This window comes from Kogia breviceps, chromosome 4, assembly GCF_026419965.1.
Source record: "Kogia breviceps isolate mKogBre1 chromosome 4, mKogBre1 haplotype 1, whole genome shotgun sequence".
In the NCBI taxonomy this organism is placed as follows: Eukaryota; Metazoa; Chordata; class Mammalia; order Artiodactyla; family Physeteridae; genus Kogia; species Kogia breviceps.
The window spans coordinates 148,100,391-148,108,653 of record NC_081313.1 but is presented as its reverse complement, the minus strand read 5'-3'; positions in this window follow the sequence as shown (position 1 = coordinate 148,108,653).

Sequence of the window (8,263 nt, the reverse complement as noted above, 5' to 3'; positions counted from 1 at the left end):
TCCAACATTTGTTGTTTGTAGATTTTCTGATGATGCCCATTCTAACCGGTGTGAGGTGATACCTTGTTGTAGTTTTGATTTGCATTACTTTAATAATGAGTGATGTTGAGCAGCTTTTCATGTGCCTCTTGGCCATCTGTACGTCTTCTTTGGAGAAATGTCTATTTAGGTCTTCTGCCCATTTTTTGATTGGGTTGTTTGTTTTTTTAATAGTGAGCTGCCTGACCTATTTATATATTTGGGAGATTAATCCTTTGTTGATTCATTTGCAAATATTTTCTCCTATTCTGAGGGTTGTCTTTTGGTCTTGTTTATAGTTTCCTTTGCTGTGCAAAAGCTTTTAAGTTTCATTAGGTCTCATTTGTTTATTTTTTTAAGGCTGCATTGTTCCTTTGCTTATTGATGAACATATAAAAGTCAGAAGTTTTTGGTGTTATAAAACGTCCAAGTAATGAATATTCCTGTGTGAACATCTTTGAATATATATGCTTTGTCTCAGTTAACTTCACTCAGAATTGGACTTCTGCATCAAAGTGTTTATGCCCTTATGCTTTTTGTGGATGTTGCTACACTGTACCAATTTATGGTTGTTCATGCAGGAAATACTTATTGAGCATCTGTTATGTTAAGCACTGTGCTGGGTGCTAGCAAAACGACTTGTGAAATTTTGTGAGTGAAGAGACTTGATCTGCCCTTTGTGAATTCTAACAGTGCAGAGAGGGAATAGATAGTCAAGAATCATACTCTGCATGTCGAATTACAACTCTGACAAGTGCCAAGGAGAGGGACATGCTACCATGAGAGCATATTTTAGGGAGCATTTGATCTCATCATGGAGTTTAGAGAAGGTTTATTCAGGGATGTTTCAGCTGATATCTGAAGGATGAGTCGGTATTAACCAGATAGGGATGTTGGGGAGAGATTTCTGAGCATAAGGAATAGCACAAGACCCTATAAGAGGAAAGCATATGCTGTGTGGGAGGAACTGGCCGGGAAGGTGGGGCTGTTGGGGGAGCATGTCATGATGATGGAGCTGCAAGTGTGGGTAGGAGCTCGATCGTGCAGGCTTATGTTTAAGGTTTCAGACTTTAAGAGGAATAGAAAACCATTGAACTTTCTTGTGGAAGGTGAGTGTGTGGAACATACCCAATTGCACTTTCAACCTGTCGTTTTGCTACCGAATGGAGAATACACTGCGGGGAGAAAGAGTGGAAGCGAGGAAACAAGTTAGGAGACTTTTGTAGAAATTGGGCATAATGGTGGCTTGGAGCAGGGTGTGGTGGTCATTTTGGTGGAAAGATGTGGACAGATGCTAGAGGTATGTAGGCAGTATCACTGTTAGCACTGGTGGTGGGTTGACGGTGAGGGTGAGGGAGAAATAGCTGTCAGTGACGGTGATTCCTAAGCTTCTGGCTCCTATGGTTGGTTAGCTAGGGTTTTTTAGATATGATGTTAATCTTGATCCTAATTTGTCTTTTGTTATTTGTTGGTTCGTGATGAATACTCTGTCATATTAAGTCTCCTGTTTTGAGTGTACAAAGCATTTTGACTGAAACTGACTGTTGTATGTTATCAGATAACTTTTTAACATCTGCCAGTTTGGTCCTGTATTTTATTCTCTTTCATTTATTAATTAATTTGTTGTATTAATGTAAATAATTATATTAATAGATTGTCTAAAGTTGCATTATCCTTGCATCCTTGGAATAAAGCCTTTTTGTAGTCATGGTATATATCATTGTTTAATAATTATTGATTAGATGTGCTGATATTTTCTTAGGATTTTTATATCTATATTTGTAAAGCGAAATTGGACCATTTTTGCAAAAACTTGATTTTCTTTTCTTTTTATTTACAAATGGCTTGAATTTTGTTGTTTTGTAGGTATTTGATTGATGTAGAAGGCATGTGGCCAGATGATGCAATTGAATGTAAGTATCAGGGTTGTCACTACTTTTCCCTTTTTATAAAATATGAAGGTAGAAGTGTAGGGGAATTTCTCAAATTTTGGAAAAAGAGAAAAGTTTGTAATTCATTTGTCCTGACATAGCATAACCTTTTACCAAAAGTTGATAAAGGAATGTATCTGGAAATAGCGAGATATAACAGCCTGAATAATTAGTCAGTGGACTTCAGCTTTTTTTCTTTTTTAAATTTTTAAAATTAATTTACTGAGTTTTGATATTATATCCACTGCACCACCAAGGAAGTCCCTTTTTCTTTCTTCCTTCCTTCCTTCTTTTCTTTCAAGCTCCAAGTCATTTAAAATACATGACTTCTTACTAAAAATCTCCAGTTCATATGACCAAGGGATTTATAACTTCTCCTTTAAAAGATTTATTCCTGGGACTTCCCTGGTAGTCCAGTGCTTCAGACTCTGCACTTCCAGTGCAGCAGGCGTGGGTTCAATCCCTAGTTGGGGAGCTAAGATCCCACATGCTGTGCAGCCAAAGAATTTTTTTAAAAAAGTTATATTCCTGTATTATTGAATTTAGTGGTTTAGGTTTTGTTTGAACATTTAGAAGATTTCAATTTATTTACCAGGAACAAACAAAACATCATGTAAAATAGTTTTCCAGAAAGTATTTCCATCATTCTCTTCTTCCCTTTCTCGTGCAGACTGGTGTTTTATCCTGACAAGCTCTGCGTCATTCCATAAGAAAGCTGCTCTTCTTTTGGTTTCACAAGAGATGGTGAACAATGGTAAAATATCCAGTTTACCTAAGTTTCTAGAGTACACTTCAGGGAGCAAATGATGGGGTGGGATGTTGGGGCAGAGTGAGAGCTACAGATTCTGGTGAGACTGAGAGTCAGTCACAAAAATTACTGGGCTGTGGTGAAGGGAGAACAAATATAAATCAAGTTCCTGCTGGTGGACAGGAAGCCACAGTGAAGAAGAATGGTGTGTAGCTGGGCTGTGTAATTGGGCCCATAAGTGCTGTGTCTTCTGATGGTAATTATGAACAGAAACCAAATAATAATTACTGCTAACATGTAGGTGACCAATCCTTGAGAGCTGAGGCAGAGAGAAGGAGAGATGGCATTATACCTTGTCTCTGGTTCATTGAGTTTCCCAGGCTGATTTGTGACCAATCTTGGGTGAAATCATAACTACATCATTTTTGCTAAGGTGGTCAGCTTCCGTGGGGTCCTTTCTCTGCACTCTGTCCAATGATAAAGCCCACTGGTTTGTGCCTCCTGGAAAACAGTTATTCCAAAACAGTATAACTGAAGCATTGATGGAACAGCCGTGAAGAACGTGTTTCCACATGGCCTCATACCTCCGTTTCAAAGTGCTTTAAAACTTTTTTCATCCAAAAATCAATAACAGGAAAGGATTGGGATCAAATCCCGTACAGACGTAGTGAAAGAAAAAAGAGAATAAGGAGCAGAATAGCATCTCTTCAGACAATAAAATCAAGTTGGAAAAGACAGGTCCACAAACCAGATCAAAACTGTAACCTGTTATTTCACAGTGGGCTTTTAAAAGATGTTAGGAAAAAGAATGCAAAAGTTGAAAGAACATGGATTGAGGAGGGAATGGGAAGTTATTGTTTAATGGCTATAGAGTCTCTGTTGGGGATGGTGAAAAAGTTCTGGAAATGCTAAATGCTGATAAATACAACCTATGGGTGTTTGGTTTTAGTTGATCTTCTTCCATGTAAGGGTTTGGAGAGATTCAGAGACTATGCGGCTGCCTCCATCTTTCTGAGGTCCTGCTCAATCTTTTTTGACATAATTATTTTGAATTTGGAGAGTGGTGATGTTTGCACAGCACTGTGAATGTATTTAATGGCACTGAATTGTATACTTGAAAATGGTTGAAATACTACATTTTGTTTTATGTGTATTTTACCATAATAAAAAAAGATGAAAGAACAGCATAAACCAGAATTAGGTGAGATGATAGAACTCAGGACAGAATTCAAAGTAAAAGAAAAATAATTCAGAAATGAAGACTACATTTATAATAATACATAGTGGGTACTTCCCGGGTTGTCCAGTGGTTAAAAATCTGTCTTCCAGTGTAGGGAATACATGTTGGATCCCCGGTTGGGAAACTGACATCCCACATGCTGCAGGGCAAGTAAGCCTGCACGCCGCAACTACTGAGCCCACGTGCTCTGGAGCCCACGCGCCACAACTAGAGAGCCCACGAGGCACAGGGAAGACCCCATGCACTGCAACGAAGAGCCTGCGTGCTGCACCTAATACCTGACAACACAAAAACTAAACAAATAAATTAATTAAATAAATTAAATAAAATAATACGAGTGAATGAACATAATGGATAATGCCTTAAGAGAAACAAACAAGAAAAGGAAAAAAAAATTAATCAAAAAGAAGATAAAAAGAATTTTATAGAAATGGCAAACATAAAACAGGCAAAAATAGGACAGCTCTGAAAAGAGTAATATAAATAGGTGTAAGAATCTATTATACCATAAAAGTGACATTTAAAATCAGTGGGACAGATTAGTCAATCAATTGTGATACATACATGTTGGGGTATAAATATTTCTCTGGAAGGATCCACAGCATGACAAAAGCAGATGTCTCTGAGGAGGGAAACGTGTGGCTGGGGAAAGTGGGAAAAAGGGTGACTTTTCATTGAATTGTCTTGTGTATGTACCTTTTCTAATGTTCTGTCATGTGAATCTGTTACCTCTGAAGTTCGCTGAGTTCAAACCCCAGTTCCCCAAATTGCTAGCTCTTAATCCTGGGCAAACTCTTCACACTCTCCAAGCCTCTTTATCTGTGAAATAAGGTCAGTAACTTAGCCTGGTGCTGCCTGGCACAGAATAAACTCTCAATAAATGGAGTTTATTAGTGAAAAAACCCCAAATGCCCATCAGTGCAGGAATGGATTTTTTAAATGGGGTGTATATGTGAAATATACAGTCATGAAAAGGAATGAAGTACTGACACGTGCTACGACATGGACAAACTTGAAAACATTATGTTAAGGGAAAGAAGCCAAACACAGTGGTCATATGTGTATTATTTCATGAAATGTCCAGAAAAGGCAAAACCGTAGTGACAGAAAGCAAATGAATGGTTGCAGGGACTGAAGGAGGATGGGATGAAGAGGGCCTGCTGATGGTTACGGGGGCTTGTTTTTCCGGTGATGAAAACGTGATGGGTTAGATGACGCTGATGGTTGCATAGGCTTGTGAATGTACGAACTGACACTGAATTTGCAGTTTCAGAAGGTGAATTTTATGGCATGTGAATGACATCTCAGAAAAATAATTTTGAAAATGAAAATTGCCAGATTTCCCATAGTCACTATCCACTGTCTCCATCTCTCCCTTCTCCCCACTGCATTCCTTTTGACGCCCACCCCTGCCACTCTCTCCCACCCTCACTCCCTCGAGCTGCCCCACGAGGCCTCCCAGGGAGCCCCTGAAGCGCTGGGCGCCTGCGTCCTGTGGCTGTTGGAGCGGCTGCCCAGTGTGTGTGCCCCCACCACTCTCACCCGTGAGAGTGGCCGCTTCCCTCGCATTCTTCTCGTGCGTTTCAGCCGCGGGTGATGTTTACAGAAGGCAGCATGTGCCCTGGTCCATGGAGGAAGCCCCTCAACTTAATATTTAGGCCCGTCCAGAAGTTTAATCTCATCCACCAGTAACCTCAGGATGCTGTGCTCTGAAAGCCAGGTTGGCCACCTGCGGGCACTTGCAAATACTGAGGACTTCGGAGGCATTTGGGCCTCCAATTGAGGCCTTGTACCTCCACATGCGATGTGACCTCAGCGCTCTGCTGCACCTCTCTAAGTGAAGTGGCACAGGAATACTGACCTTGTCTGTTGTTGCCAGGATTAACTGAGTAGTGCATTGGCTGCCCTGGTGCTTAGGTGTTGAGTACATGGTGATGTACATACCAGGCCCTATTGGTGGGCCTCCTGATGCAGCAGTTCCCTTGGCTCTGCCCCTGTCGTCAGCTGCCCCTAGGATAACTCGGAGCCCGAGCCACTTCTCTGGTAGATTTCCCTATTCCCCCACTATGGTCACACCTACATAAGGCAACTCAAACCTTTCAGAGATGTGTCCTGAACCTCTTCTTTTCATAAATACCTATCTGGTGGTTGTGAGACTTAAGGCCAACCTCCCCAAGAGACTTTTTCTGTTTCTCCTAGGAAGCCTAGACTCATCTTCTGTCATCTTCAACTCTACTCAAATTTTGTTCTTTCAACCCTGACCTCTGACCCTGCTTACTTCTGCCATTTCATCCTCACTCCTGCTTCCTTTCATAAATCCATAAATCTCTTTTGGCCTTCCTACCCCTGGGCCAAGTTCCTTCCTCTTTCCTCAGTTTTTACCCCTTTCTTCCCGTTTCCTTCCTTCTCCCATCCAACTTTCAGTCCTTCCTTTCACATGCAGACTTTGATTCTAACCCCATCAAAAACATACACGTCACAGTTAGCAGCATCTCAAAATTCAAAAGGTTTATTACTCATCTATTAATTCTATTACATTTATTTCTTCAGTTTTATTGTTTTTAAATATATCAAAATAAATAGAGAAATTTATACCTATCTTATCTATATATGGAAGAACAGCTGGTACCCAAGGTGTCACCAACAATCCTAGCAGCTCTTACTGTACGTATCCGTAGTAGTCAGCAATTTCCATTTCTTTTTCCCTCTCAGTGAAAAACGTCAGTTTCCCCAGAGAGGTGTATTTGGCAGCATTCTCACGTTCTTGTTGAGCCGCCTCTTCATGGCCGCCCGCTCTGGCCTCTGCTCTTGTTCGATGGGCGTTGACATTACTGGCTCAGGAACATTGGGTTGCCTCCACTGAATTTGGTGCTTCCTGAAGTCTTGGAATAGAAATGGGGTTTGGAGCTCCGGTGAGGACTGGTGCTTAGTCAGAGCAGGGGGAAGAGGCTCCTGCTGGAGAGAAGTGCAAGGTGAAGTTTTGTACGGTGCAGGCCTCGGAGCAGCAGACGGACGGACACTAGGCTGGGTATGGTTGGTCCAACCCGGTTGGGTTGGGTTGGTCGCAGTTGGCTGAGCTGGTTTGGCGGGACCTGGCAAAGAGGCAGGAGGTGGCTGGGGTGAACTCACTGCAGCAGGTTGAGCTGGGTTAGTAGAAGCAGGCTGGGCACGGTCAGCCACAGCAGGCCGATGTGAGGCCAGAGACTGTGGCCTCCGAGGAGCAGGTCGAGCTTGAGGCTTGTCCCAGGCAGAAAAAGGCAGAGGCATCCAGTTGACCTTCCCAGGAGGAGGCAGCTCATACTGGGATGGAGATGGACACTCTTTTTCAGCACTGCTGTCTGGTTTCTGGGCTTGGCCTTGAGTTTTCTCAGGACCCTGACCCTCACGTGGGGTGTGCCGCCATGGCTGGATCGCTGGGGGTGGCTGGCGGTCTTTAGGGTTGATTGAATTTCCCAAGACCCGACAGGAAGAGAGCCCAGTGTTCTTATCATTCTTCTTCCCCAGTGCGTGAAAAACCGTCACAGACTCCAGCATGCGCGTGGCTAGGGAGGTTCGAGGCTTTTTAAAGCTCTCTTGTGTAAGCTCAGTTTGGTGTTTCTTTCGCTTTGTCTTGGGAATTATTGGCTTCTCTTCTGCCTTGACTTTGTTCCCTGACTTTTTATTCTCTAATGTAACAGATAAGGAAAAAAAACACGCTTTGTGAGACAGTCAGTGATTTGTCCAAAGTCACACAGATAGTAAATGTCAAAATCAAAACTGAACTTAGGTCTCCAGACTTCTAGTTCAATACTTTCCCTCATTATTCCATGCTATTTTGAATCCACTACTAAATGTAGGGGCAAAATAAATGTAATGAAAAACTTTCAAAAGTTTCTTTTCTCACCTGACATGGTCAGAGAAGAAGAGGAAACATCAACTGCAGATACAAGGGATGAGGAGACAACACTAGAGGATGTCTGAGTGGCTGCAGCTGAACGGCGCATGTGTCCAGTACAAAGGTCACTGGTTACTGGTCACTGGTCACTTGTGACGATCCAAATTTATTTACAAACAACTCCACGGAAACCCCAAGACTCTAACAAGTGGTAGTAGGTTTGGTAGGAGAGGGATGTCACAAAGTATGCGGTTTAAAGGTATGAGATAGCCAATAGGGAGGTCCGATCCCCAACAGGAAGGCAGGATTGGGTGAAGAGAGTGTAGGAGAGCTATAACAACACCTAAATTTCTGAGCTCCGGGGAGGAAATCCTAGAAGACAAATATACCTCCCCCAGGCTCTTAACATTAGGGAAATCATTGCAACATTTCTTACAGACGTTCATTGATAT